The sequence below is a fragment of the Arvicanthis niloticus genome, unplaced genomic scaffold, assembly GCF_011762505.2.
Source record: "Arvicanthis niloticus isolate mArvNil1 unplaced genomic scaffold, mArvNil1.pat.X pat_scaffold_1281_arrow_ctg1, whole genome shotgun sequence".
In the NCBI taxonomy this organism is placed as follows: domain Eukaryota; kingdom Metazoa; phylum Chordata; class Mammalia; order Rodentia; family Muridae; genus Arvicanthis; species Arvicanthis niloticus.
The window spans coordinates 13,751-22,479 of NW_023045274.1; the positions used below are offsets into that span (position 1 = coordinate 13,751).

The 8,729-nt window shown below is 47.7% G+C and overlaps 1 long non-coding RNA gene and 1 other non-coding gene across 2 annotated transcripts; one reads left to right on the forward strand and one right to left on the reverse strand.

The window, feature by feature from the left end:
- The first annotated feature begins 1,295 nt into the window (after positions 1-1,295).
- Positions 1,296-4,735, forward strand: LOC117701540 (uncharacterized). The gene is made up of 3 exons (XR_004605758.2): positions 1,296-2,284; positions 2,616-2,714; positions 2,879-4,735. It is a non-coding gene; the product is annotated as an uncharacterized LOC117701540 (long non-coding RNA).
- A 2,654-nt stretch (positions 4,736-7,389) lies between these two features.
- LOC117701542 (small nucleolar RNA SNORA48) lies at positions 7,390-7,532 on the reverse strand. The gene has a single exon (XR_004605759.1). It is a non-coding gene; the product is annotated as a small nucleolar RNA SNORA48 (small nucleolar RNA).
- Between the last annotated feature and the right edge of the window lie 1,197 nt (positions 7,533-8,729).

Here is an 8,729-nt window from a genome sequence, read left to right on the forward strand (position 1 = left end):
GCCTTGAGGTCCTCCAACAAAGCCGAAGTGTGATATAACTACCTGAAGTCAGGGACCTGGCCTCCTCCCTAAGACCCACAAAAGAACAGACGCCTATGTACAACTCTGCCCTTGAGTGTATTGCAAAACAATGAGTGTCTATAAGCAGAAATCAGAAGACACACTGGCTAGCTATACCTGCTGGCTCTGAAACCAGACAGCTTGGACTTGAATCACAAGTCCCCCAGTTACTAACTTTGTGACTTTGAATTGACAGCTAAGTGAGTCTGTTCACCCATTTGTTAAGTGTGGTAAATAGTAATTAACTCCTGACATTGTTGTCAAGATTAAATCAGCTAATCTTTTCATAGTGGTATATGCCATCTACAGGTAATAAATTTCCAATAAATATTAGGTAGAACTATTACACGGGCTCATTGATCTCCTATTCCCAAGTATAGAACCATATATATATATATATATATATATATATATATATATATATATATAGGCTGTCTTAGTTAAGGTTATTATTGCTGTATGATGAAACTTGGGGAGGAAAGGGTTTATTTGGTTCATGCTTCCATATTGCTGTTCACCATTGCAGGAAGTCAGGATAGGAACTCAAACAGGGCAGGAACCTGGAGGCAGGAGCTGATGCAGAGGCCATGAAAGAGTGCTGCTTACTGGCTTGCTCATCATGGCCTTGTTCTGCCTGCTTTCTTATAGAGCCCAGGACCACCAGCCTAATGACGTCACCACTCACAATGGGCTGGACCTTCCTCTATCAAGCACTAATTGAGACAATGTCCTTCAGGCTTGCCTACAGCCCAATTTTATGGGTTTTTTTTTTCAGTTGAGGCTCCCCACTCCTACTTATGTCAGGTTGACATAAAACTAGCCAGTACATTGGCATGAAAGTGTATGGTTTCTGTGTGTTGTTGATTATAAGGGTGTATACATCTGGATATCTGTGTTTCTGTGTCTGTATGCACAATGATAATAAAATGTACTGGCCACTTATTGCATGCTCAGACACTAAGAATTCTATAGGTATTTACACAGACATAGACTCACATGCACACACAGAAGGGTTTGAATGACTAAGCACACATTTGCCTATAATAGCCATCTGTTTCAGCCTTACCCAGAGTGACCCCCTTCCAGTGGGCTGTTGGAGACAACATCTCACACAATGAGTTAACTCTCTCACACCACGGGGGAGAAGGAGTGGGCTATCCCTGATATCCAGCCCTTTCCCAGATCTTTGGTTGGCTGAACTGCATGTATTGTCTCTCTTCCAATAGGAAAGGACAGACATAATGAGCCTGGACCAGAACCCACCAATCAGATCTTTTCATCTCATGACCGTATGATCTGCCTCTGCCTGGGGGATTCCTGATGGGCTAGGCTGTCTCTTCACAGTGAATGTCTCCACAACTCTCTCCCATGGAAGTGGTCTCTGACTCACACTGACTGTACCCTCGCAGGGAAGGGCAAATCCTAAACCAGCAAAGGAGTGGGTTCCCCTTGGGAATGAAACCTATGTACCTGTTGTTTCTGTGGGTTCTGTTAGTCACAGTGGTAACACATCATAATGAAGCCTGAGGGGTTTTGAGTGTGCCTCTCTCTTTTGTCTTGAGGAGGACCCCCATGACCCTCATCATCAATGGCCTGAGACACCCATCCTTGCACAGGATGTGGACTCATTATACAGAAAAAGAAAGACAGACAGACAGACAGACAGACAGACAGAAAGAAAGTCATTGCAATGTTTGGCACTGAGTTTTTTTAAAGGCTGTTACAATAGCCTGTTCTCTTGAGAGCATATTTTCTGGATTCCTGCATCTGACTCCCTGGGTGTGACCGTGAAGTTTTATGTAATAGATACCCAGGCCAGAAAGGGAAGCATTTGGTCCTCTCCTATCCGTGGGGATAGGGGTTAGTGGGAAGGGAACTAGGAGGGAAGGGAGCCAGACAAACACATCTGGCCTGCTGGGCCCTCACTGGAGAAGGTCCATGTTCCTGACCTCCCTTGGAACTCTGGGAAGAAAGCAGCAGCTTTCCAGCGGCCCCAAACCACACTGGCCTGTGACCACGGCGCTCCCAAGCAGGGCAGGGAGAGCCTCAGAAACAGCTTTCACACGCCAGCTTCGACTCCCACAAGGCCCGACTGCCGAGCTGAGGACACAGCAGTCCAGCAAGAGAAGTTCACAGGCAACAAGGGAACAGTGGGGTTTCAACCATCCCAGGAGGGACTGGACCGTGGGTTAAGTAAACTTAGCTCATACATCAGTGGTCAGAGGTAAGAACAGTTCTGGAAATCAGCAGTCACCACACCCCTAAATCCCAACTCCTTCCTTTTGCCAGCTGTCACTCAGCTGTCCCTGTCTGTCCACACATCCTAACACCGTCTCAGTGAGGAGAGCTGTGGAAAGTAACCGGAGAGCTAAGCACTTTTATGTAAGAGAGTTAAGATTGCATCGTGGGACAGGCTAAGTTGTCAGATCCCATGACGTTTAAGTCACATTGAAGACTTAATTGTTTGTCTCACTAATCATTGTGTAGGGTTGGAAAAAAAGGCCAGTTTGGTTACAAACTAATAAATAATGAAATTCCTTTTTTTCTCTGCATAGAAGTGAAGTGTGAATTAAATTTTCCAGCCCTGTTGCATACTCAGAAATAAAGGATCTCCCGCTGGTCTGTCTAACTGAAGACAATGACCTCAACAGAGGGTAAGTCTTGGCCTTCTGGACGCCAGACTACCTCCTCCCTGAGGGATGAACACGGCAGTGGCAGGAAAGGGCATGGTCACCCTTCACCCTGAGAACTCACACACCAAGGCCCATCACCCTAAACTGATCTGTGTGGATTTTGTTGTTTTGTTTTTGAAACCCAGAACGGGAGTTCCATGGTTTTCATTCTCCTTCCGAGCCCTTTTCTTCCTGGGCGCACAGCATCCTCCTTCTCCTGGCCTCTTCCTGCCTGAGAACACTGAGTGCAGCTGAGGAAAGAGCACTCTCTTCCTACACATTGTGTCTTGTGAGGAGGGCAATGCTGCCCCCTGCTGGCTCCAGGATGAAACACCAACCCACGGGGGCGACCAAGTTCCTTCTGTTTCCCTGTAGGTAGGCTCTTAGATCTGAATGGGCCCTGTTCCCTTTTCCAAAACAGCTTCTGGCCTGTCTTGACTTGGTTATCTGGCGATAAGGCTGAAGAATCACCATCCCCCTTACCAACCGTTTGGAACTTTATTTGGCCATCAATGTAAATCCACATGACTGTACAGAGTTTGTGCAGGTGACGCTGGGAACACTGGCCCCTAGAGTAGAGTTCATTTAGTGACTTTTAATTTTTGTTTCCTAGACAGCGTGGATATGGCATGGAATGTTCTTCGTTCCTAATAGTCTGGATACTTTTGTTAGTTCTGGTTTCTATGATCTCATTGGGGTCTCCTTCAGAGCAAATCCCCAAACTCTTTGCAAGGTGGGATCCTCCGAGCCCACTCACTGTAAGAAGGGGGCATGGGAGAGAGAGAGAAAAAGAAGGGGAGGGAGAAGGGGAGATGTATAATGAGGGGGAATGGGGTACATGTGTAGATGTCTGTTCTAGTGAATAGTAACAGTTAACACCGTCTGGAATCACCTGAGACACTTTCTTTATCACGTTGGTCTGTGAACATGTCTGCAAGAGACTGTATTGTGATGTGCTAGGGCCTAGCCCACTGTGAATGGCGCCATTTCCTGGGCAAGTGGTCCCGAGCTGTGTTAAAAAGCTACTGAGCTGGGCTGGAGAGATGGCTCAATGGTTAAGAGCATGGACTGCTCTTCCAGAGGTCCTGAGTTCAATTCCCAGCAACCACATGGTGGCTCACAACCATCTGTAATGGGATCCGATGCTTCTTCTTGTGTGTCTGAAGATAGTTACAGTGTAACTCACAGACATAAATAAATCTTTTTAAAACAAACAAATGTAAAACGCTATTGACCATGAGCCTATGAGCGAGCCAGCAAGCAATCCAGGTTTCTTCCCCGACTTCCATCAGTGAAGATTGTGACCTTGAAGTGGGAGCCAAATTAAGGTGCCTCTGATCTCGGCATTTTATCCCAGCATAGGAACCAAACTAAAGACAATATCAAACTGGAACTTTCAGGGGGAAATTCTCTCCTTCCACTGTGCATTTCAGGGCTCAAACTCGGCTCATCAAGAGTTAAGTGTGGAGCCTCCCACGGGCCCTGGTCGTTATCTTTGTAACATTTGGCTACAGGTGTGCTGGTTTGAATAGGCATGGCCCTCATAGACCCATGTGTTTGAATGCTTGGCCCATAGGGACTAGCACTTTTAGGAGGCGTGGCCTTGCTGGAGTAGGTGTGGCCCTGTTGGAGGAAGTGTGTCACTGTGGAGGTGGGCTTTGAGGGTACATATGCTCAAGTCAGGCCCACTGTGGCACAATCTCAAGATGTAGAACTCTCGGTGCCTCCAGCACCATGCCTGCCTGGATGCTGCCATGCTTCCCGCCATGATGATAATGGACTGAACCTCTGAACCTGTAAGCCAGCCCCAACTAACTGCTTTCATTATAAGAGTTGCTTTAGTCATGGTGTGTCTTCACAGCAATGGAATCCAAACTAAGACAAAAGGTGAGAAATTGATACCCAAGAAAGAACAACACTCAGTCTGATGTCACGTGACTCCCATGACTAGTGATGGCTCAAAGGCTAGCCAAGAGCTCAGTGCTTAGGACAGTGGTCCACTAAAAGCAAAGCCATATTTACTGTTATTTGGGTTTCTTTTTTTTCTCTTTTAAAAGACAAATCACATTGAACCCAGGCTGGCCTTGAGTTTGCCAAGAAGGACCTAAAATTTTTATTTTTTTATTTTATTTTTTTTTTTGGTTAGGGGAGGTGATGAGACAGGGTTTCTCTATGTAGCCCTGGATGAACTGGGACTAGCTCTGTAGACCAGGCTGGTCTCTAACTGATCTCAGAGATCTGACTGCCAGTGTGGGGACTAAAGGCGTTCACCGCCATGCATAGTTGATCTCAGCCTGTTAAAATATCTGTTTACTTATTTGGAGGGAGGTGTGCAACCATGTCACAATGCAACCATGAAGGTCGAAGGGCACCTTGGGAGCCAGGTTTCTTCTTTCACCACTTGAGTCCCAGGGATCAAATTCAGATCATGAGTCTTGGCAGCCGTCGTATTTACCTGCCGAGCCATCTCACTGGCCCCTGACCTTTAACTTCTGATCTTCCTGCATCCATCTGAGTACTCAATCTAGGTACTGAGATTACAAGTGGATACTACCATGCCCAGGTTTATTCGGTGCTGGGCATCAACGGACTTCACCAGCTGAGCTGTAGCTCAGCCCTTTGTGTTTATATATAAATGCAAAAATAAAAATAAAACACACTAAAGATATTTATTTTAAACACTGAATTTTGAACTGTCTTTGCATTGTCTAGTGAGTGAAAATATCATTTTAAGGGCATGAAGAGATGGCTCAGAAGTCAAGGTGCTTGTTATTCTTGCAGAAGGCCCAGGTTCAGTGTCCAACACCCACATAGCAGCTTATAACCACCTGTAACTCCAGTTCCAGGGGATCTGACATTCGCTTGACTTCTATAGACACTGTACATACATGGTACAGTTAAATGCATGCAAGCAAAACATTCACACACAAAAATGAGAGTCAAATCTTTTAAAATGGCATTTTAAATATAAATCAAACACTTAAATTGATTTGTAAAACTTTTATAGACTCATTGCATTTCACATCATGCACCCCAGTCCTGCTCATCCCCCTGCCCCCTCATATCTGCCCCTTATATCCTGCCCCTTTATATCCTGCCCCCTCATATCTGCCTTTGCCTTTGCAGCCTCGCCACCACACAAATAAACCACAAACAAACAAGCAACAACAATAAAACCAAAGCATAAAACCATCTCATTTTGGAAGCTGTAGTATGTCAGTTTGTCCCACAGTATGTCCCTCTGTCCACATATCTTCACTTGCAAACATTCATTGCAATGAGTCATTGGTCTGGTTTGAGATCTCTGGCTTCTGTGACACCATCAATATTGGATCCTCACTGGGACTGATATAGATTTTGGGGTGGGCCAACTCAGAACCCTAGATCTGGCCCTGGGTGGTAGCTGAGCTAGTCACCCCGTTGGCTATCTCTTCTCCACATCACCAGGGTGGGCTCTCCAGCTCCCATCTGCAGGAGATGAGGTCAGCTCTCCTGCTCTCACACCACAGGGCTGGCTTACCCACACCCATGCCTCCAGAGCCAGCTCTACTGTGCTGCCCAGCCACGGTGTAAGGCCACTCTCTCAAGTGCTTCAGCCAGCTGACCTGACCTCACGACTTCAGGGCTTGACTGCCACAGGCAGATGGGGAACATCACTCCCTTACTCATGCCACCTCATGGCAGGGCCAGCTCTCCTGGGCTCTCACCCTTGGGTCTGTCTCACTTGCACTCCCTTGACCAGGGTCAACCCTTCTGTGCTGCCCAGGAGAGACACAAGGCTTGCTCTCCCAAGTGCTGCATCTGCTGAGAGGCCAAGGAGCAGGGCCCAATCTCCCAAGTGTTGCAGCTGGTGAGGGGCAGGGCCAGCTCTCCTGAGCTCATGACCCTGTGGGGAGATTTCCTGACTGCTGGAGTTGTCAAGGGGCAGGTAGTGGGGTGGAGGCATCACCTCTGTGCCCTCACTACCCCACAGCAGATGAGTGGTGGGGTCAGCTCTCCCGTACTTATGCCTTTGGAAGCCAGTTCACCTACACCCCTGCCACCAGGGTCAGCTTCACCATGTGGCCCCGGGCAAGGCTCAAGGCCCGCTCTCCCAAGTGCTGCCACAGATAAGAGATGGGGCCAGCTACAGGGTGCTACATTGAATGAGGAGTGGGTCCAGTTATGCACAGTCCCTGGACAACTATGTGATCCCCAGTGGCTGCCTGGACCAGGGACATCCTGGTGCTCTGTAATGGTAATATGAACCATGGGCATCAGCACGGACCCCTGCTGCTGCATAGGCCTAGCCATGTTCCTCAGCAACAGCCCAGGCTGGAACCTCACCACGGCCCCAGGTAAAGGGCTGGGCACTCACAACAGGCTGCCTCTCTCCACACTCCAGTCTCTGGTTCCATCTCTCTATAGAATGCGCAAGCTCTATTTCTCTTCTCTTTCTCTCCCATCTGAGCACCACAGACCCACACATTGTGGTGGCTCCTGCTGCAGGCTGGCCCCTGGGTGGCACCCTCCATCCTAATGTGCAGCGTGTGGGGGTAAGTGGGTATCTGTGGCCCACCTGTCCTGTACGCAGGAGAGCAGGTCTGTAGGTGTCATGGCAGTCCTTAGGTCTCTGTCCATCTTCTTCTTCTCACACTGTGCCACCTGGATTTGATTTTTATGAGTCCTAGGCATAAGACAGCTTTGGCCACCAAGCCAGGCATCAAGCTAGGATGAACAAAGGCCTGCCATCTGCTCTGCCCCTGACTGATACAAGAACATCACTAACGAGGTGCCCTTTTGCCCATTGCCAAGGTGGCATTTAAATTGACTTTATGAGACCAATTGGCAAATTCAAAATATTTTGTTTATTTATTTATCTTTGTTCTTTTTTTTTTTTCCAACAGGGTCTCATCCTCTAACCTAGGCTCATCTAGAACTCACTGAGTAGCCCAGAGTAGCTTTAAACTAACTCACAGCAATCCTCCTGCCTTCAGCATCCCAAGTACTGAGATTATAGGCATGAACTGCCAGGCCCAGCTATAGATGAAAATTCAGGACTGTGGAGAGGAAAAAAATGTTCAAAGGGGAATTTCTGCCTCAGCCCTCAGTCCAGAGACTAGAGAAAGGCAGAGCTATAAAGTCAAGTAAGCGTCCTTAGTGGCCCCTGTTCTACGTCACCCTTCACAAAGCCCCCTCTATCCTTCTTCATCCCTCTTTCCCATGACCACCTGCTCTCCAGGGTGCTTTGATAACCTCTGCCATGCTAAGGAGCTAAGGATATCCTGGAGAGGCCTATTCTAGAAAATTCTCAAGAATTAAGCTGCAGCCTTTGCATTCAGATGTACATATCCCTATACATGTATCCTCCAGTACCAGGGATCAAACCTGGGCCTTGCACACAGCACTTACACTCAGCTGCACACCCAGATTTGTGTTCTAACTTCATATCACACAGGCCAGGGCCACCATTAAGCAGCTAAGGTCACAAGAAGATATGGTCCGGGCTGTGAAAAAGGCTTAAAGTTTTATTGCTGTGAAGTTGTTTTTGATGAGAATCTCAAAGGGCTGGTCCCAGCCTAGGCCCTTGGACACTCCTATGTAAACATCTGGAGAGAAAACAAATAGCTATTTTCCCAAATGGTAGGTACAATGAGAATACACATGGGGACCACTCCAGTGGCCCAACAAGACAGCCTGTGGTCAGCAGGCAGAGACACTCGGTCTGTCTTTTCATCTAATTGGGTCCTCAGGACTTGGGACTCTCCTGTTCTGACCTGGTTCTTCTACCCCAAGCCTATGCTAAAAGAGTGTGTGGGAGCTGCTCTATGTTTTTCTGGTGTTGTGTTTGGGAATGTGGAGAGAAATGGTCCATGTTAAAGCTACAGAGGGGCCCTAGGAGGCCCTGCAGGCTGAGGATGAAATCCCAATCAATGGCCTAAGCCCCATTTTAAGAAACCTTCTGGGGCAGGGAAGCAGCGCCACCGTGTGGTAAAAGACTGACCAGCCAGGCACAGC